The sequence below is a fragment of the Sceloporus undulatus genome, chromosome 1, assembly GCF_019175285.1.
Source record: "Sceloporus undulatus isolate JIND9_A2432 ecotype Alabama chromosome 1, SceUnd_v1.1, whole genome shotgun sequence".
Taxonomy (NCBI): Eukaryota; Metazoa; Chordata; class Lepidosauria; order Squamata; family Phrynosomatidae; genus Sceloporus; species Sceloporus undulatus.
In genome coordinates, this window is record NC_056522.1 from 331,629,831 (window position 1) to 331,655,527 (window position 25,697).

Here is a 25,697-nt window from a genome sequence, read left to right on the forward strand (position 1 = left end):
TTATTATTATTATTATTATTATTATTATTATTATTATTATTATTATTATTATTATTATTATTATAGCTTGCAAGTGCTCTTGGACTCAACATAGCTCTGGAATACCAGGCAACTGCTGCAGCTGGGAGTGGCCCTCCTTACCTTCAGTTAATACTTCAGTGGCACACTTTCCCAGGGAAGGGAGATCCAACTGCAGCATTCATTCCTTAATCATCTTCAGTTAGACTACTGTGATACAATGTACATGGGACTGCCCTTGAAAAATATTTGGAAGATACAGCTAGCACAAAATGTGGGAGTTTGGACTGTTTTCAGTCTTTCTAGCTATTTTTAAATGTTTTTAAAATGTTTTAAATATATATTTATTAATCTTGGGGGTCATGCAAGGTCCTTGTCATAACTGCTTGTTGCAAAGAGCCTCACTACTGAGAGATGGGTGGACTCTTCTTCAATTCCCATGTGCCTCAATATATTGGTAGCCTTGCCTGGCTTCCAAGGTGAGTTTTGGGGAGCACTCTTGGTCATGGCACTGGTGCAATGCTTGCAAATATGAATTCCACAGTGTACAGTGTTGTTTGTCCAGCTCTTGACATTCTTAACAGGATGCCAGCCATTCTCTTAAGAAATCAACATTATTAGCTAAAAAAAGTAATGTTTTCCACATAATCCTTTTTCTTGTAACATATTTTCGGTCTTTGTACTTAGGGAGTATAAATCACCCTGACTAGAAATCTTAACTTATAGCACCACCACCACCACAATAAAGTAAACTCAGAGCTTGGAAGAAATTCCTGGAAGATCTGGGACTAATGGAGGAAGGGTTGGCTTTTGATGTTCACATTTCTGAGAACCTGTGTTGGGGAATTGCTGATTTTTCTGCACTTTAATATTTAATGTAAATACAGCCATGGGCCTTGAAGCTTTACTAGATGTGGTCATATCATTTAGATATCATAGCAACCCTATCCTCTGAATAAAAGAAAGCTCCATTCATTTGTTTATTGATAATCTTCCATGTAAATGCCCAACAGCAACATGAATAATTAGCTCTTTTTCACAGACTAAGTTTCACAGTGTTATTGGTGTTTCCTTTGTTTACAATTCCAGTGACACATTCAGTTTTTGATGTGCAAAATTCTTGCATGATGTAAAAAACACTTGTATTATATGCTCCTACCAGATGCTCTGGGAGAATTGTATTAAAAAGCATGGCCCTTATTTGTTCCATTCCATTCGTTCTTGGAATATAGGTCCCTAAATTACATGGAATCAGCAGGATAAATTATTGCTGAGTAAAGAAGAGGAGAGAAATGTGCAAACTTTCCAGCGAATGCCACAAGTACCAGCTTGTATGGCTCACAAGCAGAGATGGCAGCCCATCTACGCTCCCAGGCTGTCACATAATATGAGATGCTGGAAGTTGTGAAGCAAAGTGTTTAAGTATAAATAGTCACCACTGGCTTGAAGAAGTAAAACTGTTCTCTTAGTTCAGTCAACACATTGCTTGCTGGGGAAGCTGAGAAGCCAATGGCCTTGACTCACCAGTGATTTCTCCCTGTAAAATGAAAGCAGGCAATAATTTGGTGTGTAATATTGTCTATTAGGTGGTGCATAAAGGCCTGCATTGTATGTTCATACTGTAGCTGTATAGAAAACATTACAGAATGAGCCTGCTTTTAGCCTGATGCCTCATACAGTGGTAATTAAGGAGAACAGCCTTTTGATTTGCTACTATTTGCAGTTCTGCAGGAAAAACAGAGTTTAGGCCATCTTGCGCTGTGCATTGTTGCTATGCTTAATCTTCTGATTTGCCTGCAACAATTACAAGCAACACCTATGGAGTCTTTAATTGCTTCCCTTCTTATTCTATGGCAATTGTAATTACTGTGCAGGAGTTTTTAGGGGGGAGTTAGAGAGATATGCACATGCGCACATCACTCTGGGTAGATTATGTTCTTTTAAGACAAAGAAATAATGGAAGCAAACTTGGTATAAGGTATGTAGGGGTACAGTGCAAGCAAACTAGGGTAATTTGGCTTTCCTGTGTGGAAACTTTTACACCATGGCTGGAATAACATCTGATGGGAGTTTGCTGTTCCAGGTTGCCCCTGTGCCAGGAGGTCTTATTATCTGACATGTCTAAGGCTTGAATAAATTTTACTACTTCTGTTTCATCTGCATTCATTTGCAGGAAGTTATGGGCCGCTAAAGCCAATGAGATGGTGCTGGAAGTTTTGGAAGGACTCATAGCAATTTGGATTGGGAGCACAATGATGAAAGAGGTAATTGATCCCTTCCGACTATACTATTTTCTATCACTTACTCATGGAACAAACAGAAACTTGGGATTGTTTTATTTGTGATAATGGCATGGTAGAGAGGTTTTTAAAAATTGTCTCTGTTCCATGATCCAATTAGGAGGTCCTAAGGTCATTATATGCTGATGACACCCAGATATGTTTCTCTGTGTCTCCGACTCATGCAGTGACTAGGGGTGGCATCTCTCCTCTAATGCCTGCTTAGAGTCGGTAATGAGCTGGATGAGGGAAAACAAACTCAGTCTGAATCCAGAGAAAACAGAAGTACTAGTGATAGATTCCCCGGGCCCGGGTAGTGAAATTTCCCACCTGTCCTAAATAGGGGTCACGCTCCCCCCCGAAGGTCTCTATTCACAGCTTGGGGGTGCTTCTGGACTCATCGCTCCAATTGACATCTCAAATGGATGCGACGGTCAGAGGCGCCTGTTATCAGCTTCGGCTGATACGCCAGCTGCAACCCTACCTGGGCCAGGGGGAACCTGAAACTGTGGTACATGCTCTGGTAACCTCTCGATTGGATTTCTGTAATGCACTCTACATGGAGCAACTCTTGTACCAAACCCGGAAGCTTCAGTTAGTGCAGAATATGGCTGCAAGATTGGTCACTGGTTGTTCCAGGGCTGACCACATAACACCCATTTTACAAGATTTCCATTGGCTGCCTATTCGCTTCCAGGCGCAATACAAGGTGTTGGTAATTACCTATAAAGCCCTAAATGACTTGGGCCCAGGTTACTTGGAGGACCGCCTCTCCCCATATAATCCGCCTCGCACACTCAGGTCAGCCGGGAAAAATCTGTTGAGGGTTCTGACTGCGAAATATGCATCGACCTTGCATCTGACTGCGAAATATGCATCGACCTTGCAAAGGGCCTTTTCTATTTCAGCCCCAAAAATTTGGAACACCCTAACCAATGAGCTCCGCTCCATCACCTCCCTGGATCTCTTTAAAAAGAAACTTAAGATCTTTTTCTTCCATCAAGCTTTCCCCCACATGCTTTGATATCATGTGGTTCCCTCCCTATATGTATTTTGCATCATGGATCATCAGCTCAGCTGGCCTTGATTTGGTTTAATAGTCTTTTTTAAATTGTATTTGTAATTTTTACACAGTTTTATCATTATGTATATATTGTAATTTTATTTTGTACTGTTGTATTATTATACTCTTTTGTTTTGTACACCGCTTTGATCAATGTGGAAAAGCGGTATAGAAATAAATATTATTATTATTATTATTATTATTATTATGAACTTTTTTAAAAAATAGAAAATCCTATTCATTGCCAATTTGGACAGTAGTCAGTAGAGCAGTAAATCCACTCCATGTTTTAGCTCAACCTTTACAGGAGATATCCAAAGTTTCCCTGCCAGTGGGTCTGGAAGTCTGCTCTGGATTTTACTTTAAACGTTAAAAGAGCTGTCCAAGGTGTTGAACCTATTTTGATCATAACATTCAATAACTTGGGGCCTTTTCACAGTACATAATTACAGCACTATGATAGTGCTTTAACAGGCAGGGTTGCATACTGTGGAATCCTGGAGCTTGTAATATAGGGAGCCACTGGAGACCACTGACAATTCTAATCACAACTCCCTAAACTGCAAATTCAAGAATTCCATAGAATGAAACCACTGGCAGTTAAAGTGGAATCCTAGCACTGTAATTGTCTAATGTGAAAGGTGTAGGAAATTATTGGTATTTAACTATGCAGAGTGTGCAGCGTGCCCCAATTATCTGAGTTTCTTTTATAAAACAGAACATTCTGGTAAGGTTAAAAAATAAAGCTTACTTTATTGGTACAAAGAAATCCATTTAAAATAGGAAAGTAGATACTCAATAGAAAAATTACCTATGTTTGGTACAAGAGTCCCTAAAAGCTAACTAAATCCATAGATGTAAGAGCAGCCATCTCTGAGGCAAGAGCCTCATGGCTACATCCTTCTTGGATGTTAGCTAGCAAGAAACAACTAGAATTAAGTAAAGAAGGAAAAAGGAAATATACATGTAACAAACAAGGAGAAACTACGAGGAAGAAAAGAGGAAGGAAACAACACACAAAGAAAACATAAAAAGGAAAGCTCATTTAGACAAAATAAAACAAAACTGCTTAAGATATGATGCAAACTATATTTTCATGGAATGTTAATGGTCTAAATTTAAAAACTAAATGGAATAAAATATTTCATTACTTAACCAAACAAAAAGCACAGGTATATTGTATACAAGAAACACACATTAAAACCAAAGATTTAAAACTGCTAGAAAATAAGAAACTAGGTGAACTGTTTACGGCCTCAAGTGAAACAGAGAGGAAGAGAGGAGTGGTGATATATATAAACAACAACTTGGAGGCAAAAGAAATTTATAAGGATAGACAAGGGCAATTTGTGGCCATAGAAACATTAATTCAGGGAGAACGGATTTTGATGATAAATCTTTATGCCCCACAAGAAAATAAATCAAAAAAATTTGATGCCTTCTTCACTTCCAACAAAAGCGCCCTTGAACTGTTTCTGCAAAATCAAGATTAAAACCTGAAGGTGATTCAACACCATATTGACATGGAAGCTAACAGTCACCATTGCATTCTAGCGATGCTTATGTTAATGGTGGTATTGAATAGCTTCCAAATATTCTGGAGATATGTGACCACCTCCCTCTTGACTTTCCCTCATATTTTAAAAGAGGTTTTCTCTTTTGGACTACAAGAGATGTTAAGCAGATCTAATTAGCTCAGATTTTGTTCAGTACAGAACAGATTTCATACTGAACAGACAGCTATGAGACAGTGAAACAACAATTGCTGCTCATCTGTTGTTACCATTTTAATGGAAACACATGGCAGGTATTCAGTGTTCTCCCCAGCACTTAGCAAAACTCATGCATCTCTTGTAAGACACTGAGCAGAAATAAAGGTGGAGATCCTGTATCATCAGATGTAACCATAGTTACGTCTAAGAATGACACACTAAAAAAAAACACCACTTTCAGCCACCTCAGCGGAGGGGTTTCTATGGCACTGCAATTTGGAGCACTGGGAAATGACATCTGGGTCACTCTGCTGGCCATGGGGTACATTGTAAGCAGGCAGCTGAAGAGATCCCCTTGAGATTCTGTTGCAACTGCTTCTCCTCTGACCAGGAGAACATGGTAGCTAGACTTCATTTCCCTGGGCCCCTAATTGCATGTCTTGGAAACCGTTTGGACAGGGCACTACCTTGCTAAAATGGTAGGCTTTGTGGGTCACATTCAATCTTCAATTATGGTGTATGTGAATCCCCAAAGTTATAAGGTCATACAGAACAGGATGTCAGCCAAAGTCTTTATGTATGAAAAGTGGACATTAATTTTAGGTGTGTTTGGGTGCGTTTGTCATGCCTTGCTTGTCCTGAAGGCTCTGATGAAGACACTGAGAGCCCAGAGAACATGTCATGGCTGCAGCAGTGGCATCAGCCACAGATGGTGAACCTGCATCCATACAGGGGCAGAGTTCCAGTAGCCACAGGAGCAAAGTTCATTACATTCGCCCCACTCAGATGAACAGCCAGACTTGCCAGTGGCTGCTCCCACAGAGGGATTCCAGAAAAAGGAGAGATGTCAGCATTCTCAGGGTTTAAGTAAGAAGCAGGCTACTAATAGAGAGCACCTCACTCAGTCCAGTATGGTTGACAACCACCCATCTTCCTTGGGAAAATGGCACACTGGTGTGAGTTTGGCTAGCTTCCCAGGGGCAAAACAGGTCAGTATTATCTAGCATAGAGGTAATAAACTTGGGTTTAGGGAGAGAACTAATATTGTCAAAATTGCATGGCAGTACAGGGTTATGCCCAGAATTCACAGACATAGCTGTATTAATCTGGAATATCAGTATGCAAAGGGATCTTTTAGCACCTTAGCAAAAGGAAAAGACGTTGTAACATAAGCTTTCGTAGACTTGGTCTACTTTCTCAGATGCGTAGTGAACTGGTGCCCAGTCAAGACCCTTATAACTAGACTGTATGAATAGCCATAGAAATGCAAAATCTGGGGATATGGTAATGAGGTGGCAAGTTCAGTTTTGTCCTTTGTCCTTCAATGACTACATTTAAAACTGAACTTGTCACCTCATCACTACACCCACAAGTTTTGCCTTTCTATGGTTATTCATACAGTTTGATTATAAAGGTCTTTCCTGGACATGAGTTTACTACATGTATCTGAGGAAGTAGAAGGCACATTTGCCACCAAGGTGGCACTTTCCAGCACTCCTTTTGGCGTGCTTCATCTGGATGCCATGCCAAAGGAGTGCCATGATGCTGTCCATTGTGTGGTCTGGTGACATGACGGCAGCTTGAGGGTGGAGTTGGGGCATGCATTGTGCAGTTGCCACACCCCCACTCTGCCCCGAGGCTGGTGTTAAATGCCATTCTGTTCAGCCTCCATGTCTACAAAAGCTTATGCTACAACATCTGATGTTCAGAATCTGCCTTCTGAGGATGGATGTGCAGAGGCAATCTTCTGCAAGGAGATACCATATATCTCTTTCCACAATATCTAAGAAAGGACATGCATTTGCCTAACCACAGTTTTTGCTAGTGTATGTCACCAACAGAATTCTGGCCCAAGAAAATCTGAGGTTTGAAATTTGTGTTATGTTACTTCCATGAAATATTTTATACCATTAAAACCACTCTTTTGAACATGAAAAGTGAAACTAGATAATATTTGGCACAGCCCTATCTAATTTTCTTCAGAGTTTGTGAAGAGCACTGAGAGAGCTAGCAAGTTTCCCTGGGTTTCTGAACTTTATTTGTGAATGATATCATCATGTGGACTCAGTTATTCTGATGGTCTGAAAAACTAACCTTTGTCCTTAGAGCAATGAGGCCCTGCGGGGGAGAAAAATCCCCCTTATGTTCATCAGAACCTCTGATTAGTCAAGTATTTTAGATGGCAGATAAACGAGATTGCACTGTATACAGATGTGGGAACAAATTCTCCCCCCATAACAAAGTGTGATACCAACAACTCATATGATTTACAGTCTACCAAAACAGTAATTCACAATAATAGCACCATGATGAGATTAAAAATGCTTTTCAGCTGATGGTGAGAACTCACTGTTTGGCAGCCCTGCCTGCAAAACAACTGAGACAATGAGCTGGAAATTGCCAAGCAAGCAGTCAGAAGCTCATCTATAATTTTGTCTTCAGAAAAGTTGAGCATGCTGACTAAAACGAGGTGAGCCTTTCCTTCACACAGCTTTCTGGAGCAGGCACAAAATGACAAGTAATACTACAATAAACAGTGTGATCCAGTGGATGGACTATTGGACATCAAACAAACAAAAAACCCAATCATGTTTATCACTCCAAATCAAAGATTGTATTAGAATGAATATATATTTCCAAAGCCAGCTGAGAAACCAATTGATAAAGATCTCTACCACAGCACAGAACTGTATTTATCCACTAAAATCTTGCCACAGTTTTTCTGTATCTGCCGGTTTTCTGCCTGGAGTGAGTAAATCTCCAGACTTGTTTGAGTGAGTGAATTACTGATTGATTTTATTTACAAATAGTATTTATATACTTTTTAGACACAAAAAAAATCAAAATTCTGTACATCAGTAATACATAAAATATATATAATACACAAATGCAAAATACACAGATTAACATACATACTTTACGTGCTTCCTTCAAGAAAAAGACATTAGCCTGGACTAACCAGGGAAAGAGTAAAAAAATAAGTAATGGTTTGTTTTTTACTTATTTTTTACATGAACTTAATATGACTTTTCTTTCCTGGTGGAACAGAAGACTATTGCCCCAAAGAAGTGGTTTTGAGTGGTTTTATGAATTATTGTCATTATCATTACATGTATAGGGATGGGTTGTGCTTGCTGTGTTACCCATGCTTTCTCTTAAATAACCTAGCCCTTCTTACCTTCAAACAGAAGTGCAGAAATGAGTGTGCTGTTTTTCCCTTTTTCTTCTGAGCAGACATCCTAATAGGTGGTTTGGCTGATGTGTTGTGATTAACATGCAAAGAACTAAAACTGAGATACTCTCAGAAACTGCTGCTGTGTTCCAAAACCTTGGGCAAGTCACACACTCTCAGCCTCAAGGTCAAACAGCATTACTGAGTCTCAAGATGACTATTTTCTCAGACAAAACACTATCCAGCCCCAGAAACCACTCCTCATAGTTTTCCTGGTCCTTCATCATTTGTTTTTTCTTATTTTCATTGCTGTGTGCCTTCAAGTCATTTCTCATTTATGATGAACCTAAGACAACTCTATCACAGGGTTTTCTTGCCCAAATTTGTTCAGGGAGGGTTTGCCTTTGCCTTCCTCTAGACCAGTGGTTCTCAACCTGTGGATCACAACCCCTTTGGGAGTCAAACAACCCTTTCACGGGGTCACCTAAGACCATCAGAAAACACATAGTTATGAAGTAACAACAAAAATAATTTTATGGCTGGGGGTCACCACAACATGAGGAAGTGTATTAAAGGGTCATGGCATTAGGAAGGCTGAGAACCACTGCTCTAGACTGAAAGTGACTTGTCCAAGGTCATCCAATGGGCTTCTATGAGTGAGCAGGGATTTGAATTCTGGTATCCACTCATTCAAACCACTACACTACATTTCACTCACATGGGTGAAACAAATTAAGTTAACAATGTCATAACTATGAGGGGGGAATTTCTTTATCATCCACTCAAATACAGGTTTGCTGCTTCTCACAGCCAATAAGGGAAACTGAGTCTTAGCTTTAACCTAGAAGATGTGTGTTCCCTGGTAACTGGTTAATCAAATATGACATAACTACTTATTTTGCCCACTATTTCATAGATAAACTCTCTCAGGTTCTCTCTGACTTAGACACCAGAGCTGATACAGTTTCAGTGGATGTAACTTTGGTTCCTGCTTGTCCAGTCTTGATGGGTACTTTTCAATTTGTGCAGCCTGAGGGTATGGACAGGATCTTTGGAGAAGTGAGAGCCACCACTTGTATACTAGACCCTTGTTCCTCCTGGCTAATTAAACAAGCCAGAGGAGGGCTGAGTGAGTGGGTAAGGGAAGTAATTAATGTTTCTTTACAAAAAGGCAGTGTCCCAACATGTCTGAAAGAGGCTGTGATGAGATCTCTTCTGAAAAAATTACTTCCCTGGATCCTATTATATTAGATAGCTATAGGCCAGTCTCCAACCTTTCATTTTGGGGCAAGGTACAGGTACGTGTGATGGCTTCTCAACTTCAGGGGCTCCTGGATAAAATGGATTACAGTGGACCCTTGCTATCCATGGGGGGTCCATTCCGGATCCCCCTGACGTGGCACCTCAAGTCCCATTCTTTTCAATGGCTGCATGCCCATTGCAAAAGTCTGGGCTTGCTGTCTGCAGAAGATCAAATCCGCAGATGGCGTGGATGCACTGTACTGTATCTAGATCCATGTCAGTCTGGTTTCAGGCCTGATTATGGGACAGAAATGCTTTGTTGCCTTGGTGGATGACCTTTGCAGGGAACTGGACAGGGGGAGTGTGTCCCTGTTAGATCTACTGGACCTCTCAGTGGTTTTCAAGACCATTGACCATGATATCCTTCTGAGTCATTTCTCTGGGATGGGGCTTGGAGGTACTCTTTTACATCTTTTCTTGGATGGATACCCTCAGAAGGTGATGTTAGAGGATTCCTGCTTGATTTCCTGGCCATTGGCCTGTGGGGTCCCTCAGGGTTCAGTCTTGTTCCCTATGCTTTTTAACGTCTACATGAAACTGCTGCAAGAGGTTGTCTAGAGTTTTGGAGTAAAGTGTAACCTTTATGCTGATGATGCCCAACTCTTTCATTCTTTTCCACCTAATTCCAAGGAAGCTGTTCCTATCATAAACTGGTCTCTGGCAGCTGTAATGGACTGGAGGAGAGCAAGTAAACTGAAGCTTAATCCCAACAAAACAGAGGTGTTCCTGATCAGCCAAAACACAGATCCAGGAATAGGGATTCAGCTTGTGTTAGATGGAATTACACTCCCCCTGAACTCAGGTTCATAGTTTGAGGGTACTTCTTGATTCAGCTCTGGGCCTGGAGGCTTAGGTTTCAGCAGTGACTTTTGCACAGTTAAAACTAGTCCACCAACTGCGCTCATTCCTGGATAAGTCTGATCTGGTCACAGTAGTACACGCTTTGGTTACATTCTGTTTGATATACTGTAATGCGCTCTACCTGGGTCTGCTTTTGAAGAGTGCTGAGAAATTTCAGCTAGCCCAAAGAGCTGCAGCCAGGTTGTTAACTGGAGCTGGCTACAGGAAACACACAACTCTCTTGTTGCAACAGCTTCATTTCCAGGCACAATTCAAAGTGCTGTTTTTGACCTATAAGCCCCTATATGGCTTGGGTCCTGGTTAAGGGATCATATCTCCCTTTATGAACCCATTAGAGTGTTGAGATTGTCCAGAGATGCCCTTGTCTCTGTCCACCACACCCTCGCCCCGTATTGTCATAACATTATTATCGTGCAGTTTTGCATGATAACAAGAGACACCCAGCAATAACTGCCAGTATATCTGCATTCACATGTTTAAACAGGTGCAGATCACTTTAGCAGTGTTATTGCAAGGTCAGCATGGTGCAATAACTAAACAATAACCTTCTGGTTTAGTCAAGAAAGCTGGTTTTGCTGAATTTGGTGAGATGAGGAGGTGCTAATTTACTTATTTATGTAAACAATATCCCAAAACAGTCTTCCATTTCACAGGATCCATTGATGCAGGATTGATGCTTGTGTTGCCATCTACAGAACCACCAATTCCAAATTTAAAGCAACAGAACAGCACTCAAGAATCCTGAATCACCAGAAATGAGTTGCCAAAAGAATCTTGTGGTTACAGGTCTAATCTCATCATTGCAAGATTTTGAAAGAAAAAATAAATTTAAAAAATGCATGCTCAGAGCTGGGGGGGAAAAGGGGGGGTTAGAGGCTGAGGTCATGTGCACTGTGTGGAAAACAGAGACCAGAAGCATTTGTCACAAAACAAGGACTGTCATGCTATTGAAATGTAATGCAGAAATAAGTGTTTTATTAGCATTATTGCATGTTAAAGAAATTTTGTGATTACAGTCTAAAAGCAGTCTCATGCAACAATCTTCTTAGACTCTGGAGGCCAGGGTTCATTTCCCTGATTAGCCATGGAAATCTACTGGGTGACACTCCCAGAAAACCTTGTGATGGGGTCATTTTAGGGTCACTATGAGTCAGAAATGACTTGAAGGCACATGCAATAACAATAACCTTGAGTACAAGAAACCACTCTGACAATTTTGTACCAAGGATGTCACAGTCCTGAGTTTGCCAGATCTGAGCAGGGCTGTTGATAACAGACTGTTTTGGAAGTCTCTCATTGATAGGGTCACCATAAATAGCAGTAAACTTGATGGCACTTAACAAACAACAACAATTGTATAAATTTATCATGTTTGCATATTATTATTATTATTATTATATTAACCTTTATTTATGAAGCGGTGTAAATTTACACAGCGCTGTACATGCAATCTTTTTAGTTAGACGGTTCCCTGCCCTCATATGAGGAATCATCCCAGAACTAGCTGAAGTTTTAAAGAAACTTATTTTAATGGGCACTCAAATGTTGACAATGGCACGTTCCAAACACGCCGATAGTACGTGCTCGGCATGTACTAGGGTTACGAAAGGGCGTCCTTTCCGAATGCCCTAACTCTAGTACGTGCCGAGCACGTACAAAATGGCAGAGCCTTATACACATGGGCGCCACCATTTTGATGTGCTGGACACTTAGCATCCACACGTCTCCCTGCACTTGCAATGTCACGAGTGCGCCATTTGCGCACTCGTGTGTCGCAACTGCGATGCAAAAAGAAGCCGCTTTTTGCGGCTCCTTTTTCCGCCGCCGGGAACCCTCCCCATTTGGAGGCTGAGGCTTCCCAGCGGTGGAAACGGAGGCAGCAGCAGACCGCCCTTTTTGGGCGGTCTGTAAAACGCCAATATTGACTTTGAATCTGAATAAGATACACCAAAGGCTTAAGGGAAGAAAAGAAACAAGACAAGAAAAAAAGACACCCCTCCAAAAATGTATTAAAAGTCAATATCTTTTGTGGTTCTTTGTATTAAGAACCTATCTGTATACATCTTGATGTATAACTTTTTGTACTATTACCAAAATTTTAAAAAATTAAAAAGTTTTTAAAGGAGGTGGTACAACTGTTCAGAGAAGGGACTTATTGCCTAGGCTCCTACCCAAGAAACCGGCATCCAGTTGTGAGCATCACATGATCTGTGGTTCAGATATGTCCCTGACCATTTTTAAGGTCTGTCAAATTACCATCCCCTGGTGGAGAAAAAAATATTTTAAAAAGAGAATTGCCACTTCTAGAAGCCTCCAGGAGTGATGATTGTCATGTAAAACATAACACAGCCCCTCTCCAGGTACCATCTTTTAGTCAAAAAAAGGAGCTCAATGGAAAGGAAAGCTGAATTAAACCAACCTCTATAAATACCAAAAATGGGTGGTGTCATCTGCAGCAGGTCCTGGGGTAGGATGGGGATTGGTCCCTAGAATCTGACTCATGGCATTTTCACATTCCTCAAATTTCAATTGCCCTTGCAGTTTTGCTTCATCCTCAATCTTTCTTCCATATGATCAATTGATAGTCTCAGGACCTACTTACAGTCTCTGGCAAAGTGGAAGAATCTCAGGGCAAGAGCACTGCCTTGAAATGTGAAATGTATGTATATTTTCCTTTGTTAGACTTGGTGGTGGTTGTATTTTTTTTTTAAATTTGAATAACATGCTGTGAGTAACTGATGTTATTGTTTAAGGTATCATGTTTAATAACATCACTAACCCAACGACCCTAGAAAGGGGTGTAATTTGAGTGTTTAAGCTGCATCTGATTTTTAGTTTTCGTTTTACTGAACAAAATAATTATAGGAGCAATTGCTATAGACTGTAAAAAAAGAAGAACACATTCATTTTAGCATCTCTCATCTCTATTCAGTAAGGTATTTCAAAACCCTTGCAGCCAAAATGTTTGTGAGAGAAGTCAGCATATTGATATAGCAGAGTACATATCTGGTTCCCCAGAGAAGTCAGAAAAGTAACATCTAATCAAGGTTCTAGGCTTAAACAAGTTCTAGTAGTTCTATAGTTTTCCCTTTACACAGATATGAACGGAACTAAAACAAACCATTCTGAGACTCTGCCAGAATGACACATTGCACCTCCAAAGGCAGTTCTAGTTCTGTGTTCCTAATATGTTTCTGCTGTTGTCGTTGTTGTTGTTGTGTGCCTTCAAGTCGTTTCCAACTTATGCCAATCCTAAGGCAAACCTATCATGGGGTTTTCTTGGAAAGATTTGCTCATAGGAGGTTTGCCATTGCCTTCCCCTGAGGCTGAGAGCATGTGACTTGCCCAAGGTCACTCATGTTGTTACCTCCACACAATTTCGAGAGGAATGCAACAGAAGAAGTGTGGCTAATACACTGTGTTCCATCCTGCCTTCTCCTAATTCTAACTGAAGGCAGCAGACTGAAAATCCTAACGGGGCTTCTGATTGCATATGCTCACAGAAATGGAGTTAATGAGCATGTATCATATGAGAAAGTGGTGTTCTTTCTTAGTCAACCAACCCAAGGATGAGCCATTGACCATTGTGTTGTAGAAAATAAGCACATAATTAATGCACAGTGTAAAATTGAACAGCTAACAGATGGATTAATTACAGACTGATTGTATGTCTGTATATATGTGTGTATGTCACTGCTAACAAGAGACTATGACAAAGTTATTTTGAGATAGAGATTTGAGTTTGCACAGAACTCAGGATATTTGCGAGGTTACTGGAAACTGCTTCCCAAATGAAAGTGTTAGCAATTTAGAGTGTGCCTAATTAAAAAGAAATATCCATACATAAAGACACAATAATGGTAAACAAATGGCAGAGACCAGATTTGTTTCTAATAAATGTAGAGGCAATCACAACACAATGCAAAAACTCCCAGCATAAGGGGCAAAGTATCAGACATGCAATAAAAGCAAACTATTTGAGGAAAAATGTGTTTTCCTCAGCACAAATTGAGAAGGGAGACAAAAGCAAAATACATTAATGAACGTGCAGCTGTAAGATAAAGGGTGGTGGTAGTGGTGATCATGATCATGCCAAACCAAACTTCTTGCTTGATTCTTCTCAAAGCAGGACTTTACAACAGATTGCTTTGTGACACTGGGAATAAATGAACAAAAATTGAATTTCAAAACAGATCCTGATGCTGAATGCAGCATAATCACACAGCTAGCAGAGACAAAAAGATTAGTGATTGCCCACTGTTAGCACTGCAAATTAGGCTTGTTTCACAAAACAAGCTCATGCTACAAAGCTATGCTGGCATGACTGCATGAGGACAGATGCCACTCAGATTGTAAAAATTCAGCCAAGCTGGAAATTTCATGTGCGCTTAGGTTAAAGAGGAGTTTGCAAACAGGGATAATCCAATAGGTTTAGAACCTGCCTGCAATAAGAATAGAAAAAAGACAATCCTCATGGCACACTATGGGTATATCTCAGTTAACAAAGCTCCTGGCAATAAAACTCATTTTTATAAAGCCTTTTTATGGCCACCCAGCTGCCCTTTTCCATCTTGTCTTCTGTCTAGTTGGAAGTTTCTTAGTAGCATCAGTATTGGGAAGATAATAACATGTACAGTCATCCCTCCATATTTGCGGATTTGATATTTGCGGATTTGATTATTCACAGATTTCATTAATATGTTTTCTCTAGGACTGTCTAGGTCCTCCAGTGCAATTCTGTGGTCAACTTTAACTAAAAGTTGCACTGAAAGACCATTTGTAGCTACTCCAGTGGCATTCTATGGTCGGTGTATGTTGGACATTGACCACAGAGTTGTACTGGAGGACCTAGAGATTCCTAGAGAGGAGTCCTCTCAGGTAAAAACAGTGTTTTTGTTATTTGCGGTTTTTCCATATTCATGGGGGTCTTATTCCCCTAACCCTAGCGAATATGGAGGGACAACTGTATATTCTTAGTTCTGAATAAAAAGATTGCTGAAATGTGTTATTGTTTATCATTATGCAGTAAGAACCTATCTTATTCTTTTCATGTTATTTCTGCCACTGGTCCTAAATTTTCTGTTAAAGAAGTAACACCCGGGAACACATCACACTTCATTAACTAAGGCAAACCTGCTTTCAGAATCTTCACCGCATTTGGATTTAAGGTCCTGCATATTTTCACCAGTACATTTGCATATAATGCTAGTTTAATATTATGGTTTGTGCTACACCAGGCTGAGTCCAGCCTTCCCCCACCTTGTTCCTTCTAGAGATATTGGGCTACAATTCCAGCATGGCTGGCTAGACATTGTGGAAATTGCAACCCAACAATCTATGGAGCACCAGGTTAGAAAAGGCTACCCTAGTCAACTCCCCATAAACAACATTAGTTTGCAACTCTAATGAATAATAGGTAGAACAGAATTACTAGAATACAATTATTCAGCTGGATTTATTTTTTTTAAAAAAATCATACAATTACAAAGGGGCTGGAAAAACCATTTTTAAAATTCCTCATTTTCTGGCCTGTTCACTGAATTTTGTAACATGTGTGGGACAGCAATGCGGAAAAACAGCTCACCCTAAATTCAAAGCATGCACATTCTATTTTTATTTTGATTGCAATCAACATACACCAAAGCATTTACAAATGATTAAAAACTCAAGCAGCAGCAATCTCAAGCTCCATGGTTCCACCCTGGTAGTTGATCACATCATGAAAAATTGAAACATTAGACAAGGGGAGAGAGAAGAGTATAGCCTATGAGTGTCATCATACCCTCCAACTGTCCTGATTTGGCAGGGATCATTTTAATTAGTCCTCAATTAATCCTCTGTTGTCCCACTTGTTCAGCTGCTTTTAAAACATCTCAGTTTCTCTCTCCTCCTCACACACTCTGACTTTGGTCCAATGCATACTACAGAAATAATGCAGTTTGAAACTGCTTTAACTACCCTGGCTCAGTGATAGGGAATCCTGGGAATCATAGTTTATTGTGGCATCTGACATAAAAGGTTAAATGTCTCACAAAACTGCAGATCCCAAAATTTTCTAGCAATGAGCAATTAAAGCAGTGTCAAACTGGATTATTTCTGCAGTGTGTTTTGGATCTTTGTCTCCAGCTTCCTTCAGCTGCTGCAAACTGAGCTGAAACTTCAAAAGCGGCTGACAGTTAGCAGGGTATAGAGGAAAGGAGGGGGCACAGCCTCATCCTTCCCAGTAGGGTCAAGCAAAATCAAACCACTGCAGCCTCTCCTAGCTTGTGTCCTCATTAATATGTTTTGCCATCTTGACCATATTCTGATGTTGACTGGCAACATGTCTCCTGTTTTTCACCTGTGAAATGTTGGCGGGTATGTGCCACACAGCCTTGAAAAGCCATTATGTGTACCTGTAAGGATTCTTCCTCCCCAAAATTGGGGGTAAATATTACTTTGCTATGTATCGGCGCATTTCAGAAGCTCACATTCGTAAGGCCTGAACACTGCGTGTCATTACAGGTCTTTTTTAAAGCACAGGGAGGCTGTGCAGACCACCCCTAAGGGGTGGCTTGCTGCTGCCTCCAGCTGCACTGGATCGGGGCCACGCCAACCACACTCTGCAGTCCTGATCTGGCCTTTGCAGAGCACAAAAAGGAGCCACAAAAGGTGGCTCTTTTTTGCAACCTGCAAAAGGTATGATAGCCATGGCACCATGGCTTTACTGCACTTCTTCAGGGCTGCATCATTCGGACACAGCGCCAGAGGAGTGTCATGATGCCACACGCCATGTGGTGTGACACGTAGTGTCATGCCAGCCTGGGGGCAGAGCCAAAGCATGTGTCATATGGACGCCACACTCCAACTCCGCCTCAACCCATCTTTTCTTTGCTGGTATGCACAACCCCCAAGTGACCAGACCAAGAAGCCCAGTCACTTACTGGTTTGAAAAAAAAAAATCTAAACATTAGAATGGAGTGGAGTGAGAAGGTAACAATGGGGAACACTGCCTTCAGAGTACAATGGAAGACCCAAAGCAGTCCCCTGCACTTTTCCACCCTTTCATTACAGTATACAAATTGTGAAGTCAAAGGGTTTCATGGCCGGCATCCATAGTTTTTTGTGTGTTTTTCAGGCTATGTGGCCATGTTCTATAAGAGTTTATTCCTGACATTTCACCAGCATCTGTGGCTGGCATCTTCAATACAAATTGGCTTGAAAGTTTTCAAGCTAACAACATCCAGAGGTTTTAGATTTACATGCTCTACAGGTTGTAGGTAAAGGAGAGTTCTGATCTAGAAAACATGAAGAAATCTGTCCTACAACATGGAACCGCTTTTTAACATTACTTACCTTTTTCTGCCTTTCCTTTAGATTTCCCTCCCCAGGTTTCCCTATCTTTAAAAAAAAAAACCCGTATTACTGGTATTACTCTCCTTAGTCTGGATGCAACTGATTTTCCCACCAATCTCTCAAATCGAATGCTGTAAAATTCAGTATTTCTTTCATCTTCACAGGCTTTATTCAGTGGCTGCACTAGAAATCTCTCCAAATTTATGAGTGAGAAACGTAGGCGGGTTACAAACCGCCACTTGGGACATCCTCAAGACGTCCCAGTTTTAAAAAGGACTCTGTCCGTAAAAAATGGCGGCGGCTGTTCCACATGGCCGCCGCCGCCATCTTGACGTAACGGACGCTGTGCATCCACACGTCACGTGGCGCTAATGACGTCGTGAGTGCGCCATTAGCGCCTCGCGGCGTCATTAGCGCGCCGCCAGAAGAAGCTCCATTTTGGAACTTCTTTTTTGCTCCGTAATTGAGCTGCGCGGTTTGGCTGCGGCAGCTCTCTCACGGAGCAAACAGCAGCACCGGGAAACCGCCGCAAAGCGGCGGTTTGTAACGCCTCATAGACTGACAGATTGAAAGCAAATTATCCTGGCTAGAAAATTACAACAAAATCAGTAGATTTTGTACATTTATTTATTAGATTTAAAACGGATAACCTGTATTGCCATCTCCATATGGAGATGCTGAAAAGTGTCTAACAAAGACACAGAAAACAGAAAATAATGATAAAATAAAAATATGAGTTAGGCCTGCATCTGCACTGCATTTTGACACTGCTTTAACTGTCATGGCTCCATCCTATGGAATCCTGGGATCTAATGTGTGTTGTGTCACTGTCTGGCAAAGCAGGATAAATATCCCACAAAACTACAAATCCCAGAATTCCATAACATTGAGCCATGACAGTTAAAGCAGTTTCTGCAGTGCAGATGCAGCCTAAAATCAGCAAAATTGGATCCTGCTTTTGTGTCCATAGAATCTTTTCCAATTTTTTGACTAAAGCCTTTTTTAAAAAGGTACAGACATCAAAGGAGGATTTAGGACAAAATTAAATGTCCTTGCTGCTAATTTTATCTTTCTGCTTCAGGTAATCTACAGTTCAAAGAAGATTCAAGAAAGAAAATGGCAAACCCTTCACTTTTTTTTTCCTTCTGCTAACCCTGCAAGCTAAACATGTACCATTTATTTTTAAATTAAGTGAAAATTAGCCAGGTGTGTTAGATAAGCTTTCTATACACAGGTCTAAATATTGACAAAGAGAGATGTGTCACTGGAAAATCATCAGTCTAGCAATTATCACGTTAGAATGTTAAGTAGAAAAAGATGTGAAACTTCCAAATGTGTCAATACAGATTATTTCATTTCCACCAGCTATCAGCTATATTGTGAACATTGATGACTCGATGTATATACAAAAGCAGGTCACCTGCTGGAAGCAAAGGCTTTCCATGCATCAAGCAAAATTGCTAGGGTCATAGGGAAACCATGGATTATAGTTCATAGACCCAAACACAATAATGTCAAAAAGTATTTAGTACTAAACAAATAGGAAGTGGCAGTTGATAGCTTCCAAATTAGTGATGTGGTGAATCCACTCCAAATTTTATTCTGAACTTTATGAGTTATCTAAAGTGCTAAACTCTATCCTCAAAATAGGTTCAGGACCTTGGGTAGCTCTATTATCCTTCACTTTAAAACTTGGGGTGGATTGACTACCCCACCGACATGGGAGTCTCTATCCTTTACTACAAATAATAAAAAGCAAAATAAGATTCTGCCTATCTCCCTCATTTATTACATCTTCATATTGATAAATTCTAATGGTCTCCTGTTGTGTTAATATTTACATTCTCACCTCATGGGCACTATTCACTATTCGTTTGCCAGAAGGTTAATCCCATGTGTCGTTTCTTCTTCCAACATTTATAAGTATGTAAACCAGAAGAATGTTGGTTCTCCAGATGCTGTTTGGCTGCAAATCCCATCAACCCTAACCAATACAAGCAGTACTGAGCTATTCTCATCATATGGAGGGCCACACATTACTCACCCTTGCCATAAACTGCAACAAACTAGAGCTCAGAAATGTTATTTTGGACTACAGCTACCAGAATTCCCCAGCTTATATTTGATTATAACTCCCACAATCCCTCATTCTGGGTGTTGTCCGTCAAAATGATAACATTCAAAATGTTCTGTGACAAACCAGAAAAAAATGTATGTAAGCAGTTTGTGGCAGTCTTCCTTCTACATTCATAGAATCATAGAGCTGGAAGAGACCTCAAGAGCCATCCTGTCCAACCCCCTGCCATGCACACAATCAAAGCACCCCTGACAGATGGCCATCCAGCCTCTGTTTAAAGACCACCAAAGAAGGAGTATGAACAGTGAGCTATTTGCAACATTGCTTCTTGCTGAAAAAGCTGGGTAGTAAGTATAGGAAGCTGCCTTGCAGTGATGTGACTGCTAGTACATCTAGCTCAGCATCAGCTACTTAGATTAGAAACAACTCTCTGGGTTCTCAGAGTTCCTTCCCAGCTGTACCTGGAACCGCTAAGATCTTCTTTATGCCATGCATGTACTCTTTCACTAGCTGTTTTACTGACATTGCCTTGTAAGCGGCCTTATATCCCCATAATCCAGCTATATTTTGATATCACATTGCTGGATGCCAGTATGGACTATAGAGGCTGTGATGACCTACTAAACATCAGGAAAAGTAGTGTTTTGAATATGGCACATAGATCATAGACATGTGAACAATTGAAAACAAAGGGTGAAGGGGCTTGCTAGAGGAGGCACACTCTGCATTTTACAAAAACTGAAAGCCAAAAGATAGGTTCTTGCCAAGAGATCAAACAAGATTGGATTCCCTTTTATCTCCTGATGTGTTCCTAAATGTCCTTCCTGTCTACCCATTTTGGGGTACTCCAGGTCCTGGCAGTGTGTTGAAATGTCAATAAAGCTACCATAAACCAATATGGTCTTTATCATCTTCTGGATATCAAAGCAATGTGTGACTTCAGAAACCTTTTTGGTCCTTCCTAAGGGCTATCAAGTCTTTGTTTCTCATAAAATCAACTTAGCCTGGGGCTAGTTTTAAAGTATAAATATCACTAGGAAAACCTGGCTGCCATGCCACATGTAACCCTCCTGCTATGCTCAGAGGCTGACTCCCAGTCTGAGCTGTTCCTGATTTCCATGAACTATTCTTGGAGACAGGTGGATATACCCCCTCAATCCAACCCTCAGACTCCACTATCCCCTTCCATTTTTCCATTTCACTTAGCTCTATATGCCTTCAGACCTGGAGCTGGTACTTTTTGTAGATAGCACTGAGATATCATTTAAGAGATAATGATAGTTTTCCACTAATTTTTATCCTGTAACACAACCTAGCTTAAAAAGTGACATCACTGCTATGCATTTTACTATGGAGTTCAAAGACAACATAAAGACTTGCTGATGATTTGCACCAAAATGTCACATCTGAAAGTATTTATGGGGTGGCTGGCATGCAGTGTACATAATGGATTATTAATGAAAAAATACATCATAGAATGGCACAAAAAATCCCAGTACCCCACTTTGAGAGCATATTTGTAAACCGCTTAGGGAGTGCTTAAGTGCACTGATAAGCAGCATAGAAATGTACTTGCGATTGCTATATATTGGCATTAAATTCTGTATGTCTTTTTTTTTTCTTTAAATAGACTTATACTCCTGGCATTGTACATTCCCTTAAAATTTATTTCTGTTCAGTTGTTTTACTATGACAGAGAACAAGTGCCATATTTTAAGCTGAGAAGCAACATTACCAAGAAAACATACTCCCTGAATTTGGAAACTCCTAATTTTTGTGCCACACAAGAACAGCCCAATTCAGCAGGGGTAGGGGATTGCTTCTATTTATCCTAATGGTTTTACCATCCCTGAAGAAAAATATATGGAATTGACATGAATGTTCTATTTCATGGTGGGAAACCTGCAATCTGTGGGCCAAGTGAGGCCTACAGGATATCCTTGAATAGCCTGCAGTTTCTTTTCCTGAACAACTTTAGTAGTTTTTTTTTTTTTTTCAAAAAAGCTTTCACTTGGTGCTAGCGGAAATATTTTAACCCTAACTGCAACAGGGTGGTAGAATTATATGGGAAGAACCCAACTGGAGAAAGGTTAAACCTTGCTTCTCCATACATTTCAGTTTCCCACCCAAATCACTGCCCTACACACCAAGTAAGCCTGAAATGGCCTCTTATTCAACCTAACAGAAGCTTTGTCAAAAGCCTAATCACAAGACCATAGAACAGGGTGAGGAGATGTCCTCCTTTTTCAGGACATATCCTATATTCCAAACTTCTGTCTAGGTAGTATTCCAAAATGTCCTCCACTTTCAGCATGACTAAGAAAAGTTCTACAACTATTTTACCCAAATTACCCAAATTGCTGGGGACCCGGGAGGACACCCATAAATTAATATGTCTTAGGTAAATGTAATATTAGCTCAAACGAGAGATATAGTATGGCTGGCATAACAGAGGCCCGGATAACAATCCAAATGTATACCAGGTACAAATCACACAGAACTCCGGAGGCAAATCCAAATAGGCTTTAGTGTTTTTATTAGAGAAAACAATCAGCACACACAAGCGCACACACATTCACACACACAGAAATTAAGAGATGCCTTTGCTGTTTGCTTTTGCCTGCGTCTAGAGGGAAATGCAAAATTCACTCTTTCTTCTCTCCATTGTTGAGTTAATTAAGTTCAAGCTACTTTGAAGCAATTGAAGTATGTTGAGAACACAGGTGGAAGGTGAGGAGAAGGAGGAGAAACTGGTATATTTTTAAAGCAGTTGAAAAGTGGGGTGATAATCAGTAAGGACTGTCCCTGCCAAATCAGGCAATTGACAAATATGGGATTTGCTTTCCACATGTACTTTGTCCATACCCCGAAAGATCATACATCCACACTTCATTAGGTTTGCTCAGTATATAATGGATGCTCTGAGCACCTTGCATGATACGTTCTACTCTAGCTTATTTAAGCTGTCTTCCTGTAGGGAAGTTTGTATACTTTACAATGGTCATATCAATGCCAGCTGAAACCACCCATACTGAAGTGATGGCTAAGACAGAAAGTGATTCATAACACATTTATCATCTCCTTGACAGTGCAGTCCACCTCTTGGGATTCTGTCCAGTGGCATAAAACCTGTCCCCATGATGAAAGGGGGCAATAGTTGTAACATATGCAGCTCTCCTCACTGCAGGTTCTGCATGATGAAGCAAATACTGCAACATCTTGGGCAGACTCATCATAGCAAAGTGTGAACCTACGCTATAGGAGGAAACTAGAGGGATAAAACAAGGCTATGTTCCACACTTGATGGTGTGACGTAAGCTGCAAATATTTTAAACAGAACTTGAAATCTGCGCTAGGACTATTAATTGAGCTCAGGACACCAACCAACATGCAGAATATGGCCCCAAGTCACAGAGATTTTAGGCAACAGTTTCTCCTGTGTTTAAATTTTAAGAGTAGTTGCCATAGCAACTGCTAGACACAGCATATGGTATGTCTGCTACCTCTGAGATAACAGAGCAATTTCTAAAGAATTTACTTTACAATATGGTGTGAACACTTGTACTTTTTACCATTTTTCCAGAGTGTTGTATAAGGTACTGTTGTTCCCTGACATACTCCTCATGCTGAATGCTCATTTTGTGCATTCTTTACATGCAAACCAAACACTTTCTTCCTTTTTCTTTATTTAGTCACACTAATGCCCTGTAAATTCAAAGCAAAACAGAAAATATTAAAGGACACAATCTGCTGCAAAGTTTTTCGAAGCAAGCTGCTGTGTAATACACTTGCAAAGCTCCTATGAAGATAGACTGTGGTTTATATCATCTTGTTCAATAGTGAACAGGTAAGGAATGTGTAGTGTGCACACCTTTCAAGTGCAATTGTTGACCTTCTCCATTCCCCATCTTCATGTCCACTCCATACACTGCATCCATATTACACTGTAACAGCACTTTACCACTTTAACTATCATGATTCCTTCTGGAATCTGTAGTTTGGAGGAAGTTAGCATTTTCCATAGACAGACACTAGAGGTCTCAGGTGATCATGGGATTCTATAACTGTACAACACCCAACATGCTTAGTTCCACTGGTAGTTTTTCATTTGTTTTTCAATGGGTCAAAAATCTATCTTCGTTTTTGTACATTTTTTCAAATGTACACATTTTTGTGCTCATTTCTGAAACTGTAACAAAATCATGAAAGTGTTTCTTGTGTTAATAAATGAACTTTATTTAGATTTATCAAGTGCATGTTTTGGAGTATAATAATTTTGCTCAATTCTGTGCTAGTTTTTGTCGGGGGAAGCAGCCAAATGGAGAAGCTGATAACACTGATGCAGGCAAATGCAAACAACAACAACAATAATATATATATATATATATATATATATATATATATATATATATATATAAAAATAAATATATGATAAAAATAAATATAAATATAATAATAATAATAATAATAATAATAATAATAATAATAATAATAATTTTTTTATTTTTATTATACTTCATTTAATAACTTTTTAAAGGGCAGCTAACAATAATAAAATACAATACAATATATATCAAAATCTACTTCCCTCCCCCCTTTAAAAAGTTATTAAATCAATTATAATTAAAACCAACAAATTAAAACAACATAACACATACACACCATTACAAAACAGACAAAAACAAAACAGCAAACTGTGGCAGCAATCCACTCAAATTTCCAGAGAGGACCTTAGGGACTCTCATGAGAAGAGGGTTCTTGAGGGTGGGATTATCTATCCAGGAAAGGCCTGCCGGAAGAGATCCATCTTGACAGCCTTTTTAAAGCTGTCTAAAGATGTCAGTTGCAGCAGCAAATCTATGAGCACAGTACCAGTCCAATGTCCAATTGAGCAAAACCAGAAGCCAGTCCAACTTCCAGGGTTCCGGAGAGCAGATCAGCGAGTCCAATCCAGGGTCAAGAGTTCTAGATCAATCTGAGGTCTAGGAAGCAAGGGGTCCGGCAACAAAGTCCGAGGGAGTCAGAGAGAGACGCTTTCACCAAGGAAAACAGATAGACTCTGACGGAGAGGCTCGGTGTCTCACAGGTCTTTATATTAGGCCAGCTCCTAATATAATCATTGGTGAGCGCTTCTTATATAACCTTCGGGAACTCCGGAGGCACGCCCTTTCTGTCCTTCTTTGGCTGAAGGTAGGTATCGGCTCATCCTGCTCCTCTATGTCTCCCAGTCCTGGACTCTCTGCTGGGGGAAGGCTGGGCTCCTTAAACTGTTAAACTGTTTAATGTATTTCTAGAATATTTAAATTATTTCTCTTTTTTTAAAAAAATGTTATTATTCTAAATTATTTTAGATTAATTTATCCTATATACCCCTCTGAGATATTGTGACACAGAGTGGGATAAAAATATTTTAATAATTAAATACATTTGTACTTTTTTTCCAGATGTATCTGCATCTGTCTATCAATATGCAGATTCTACACCACAATTTTTGTCCAGTCCACAAACCAGGAGGTGTCAACCAAGTGAAGCCCATACACACACCATCGAAGGAACTTCCTTGCATATCCTTAGATACAGTGGCAAACCTATTACATTTCAAACCCAGCTTGGATCATTTCTAATACCTTCCTCTTTCTTACAACAAAATGATTTTCAGTAAAAATTATGAAATGAAATGAATAATAATAATAGCCAGAAAGAAAACATAAACAATGAAAATTCAATTTTATTCAACCGCTGATGTTGCCCCCATTGGCCCCCTGCGTCCTGCTCCTTCATCCCCCTCCTCCTCCTTCATGCCATCTTGTCCTCTCTGCCACCCTGCCACCCATCCCATCATCCCCTGACTACTCCTTCAGTCCGATCCTGGCCCCAG

At 40.1% G+C, this 25,697-nt stretch overlaps 1 protein-coding gene across 1 annotated transcript in view; it reads left to right on the forward strand.

Annotated features, from left to right (window-relative positions):
* G2E3 (G2/M-phase specific E3 ubiquitin protein ligase) overlaps positions 1 to 25,697 on the forward strand; it is a 95,912-nt gene that overhangs the window by 3,561 nt on the left and 66,654 nt on the right. Inside the window, exon 2 of the mRNA XM_042446153.1 lies at positions 2,192 to 2,282. The gene's annotated coding sequence lies outside the window, so the exon portion shown is untranslated. The remainder of the gene's footprint in view (positions 1 to 2,191; positions 2,283 to 25,697) is intronic.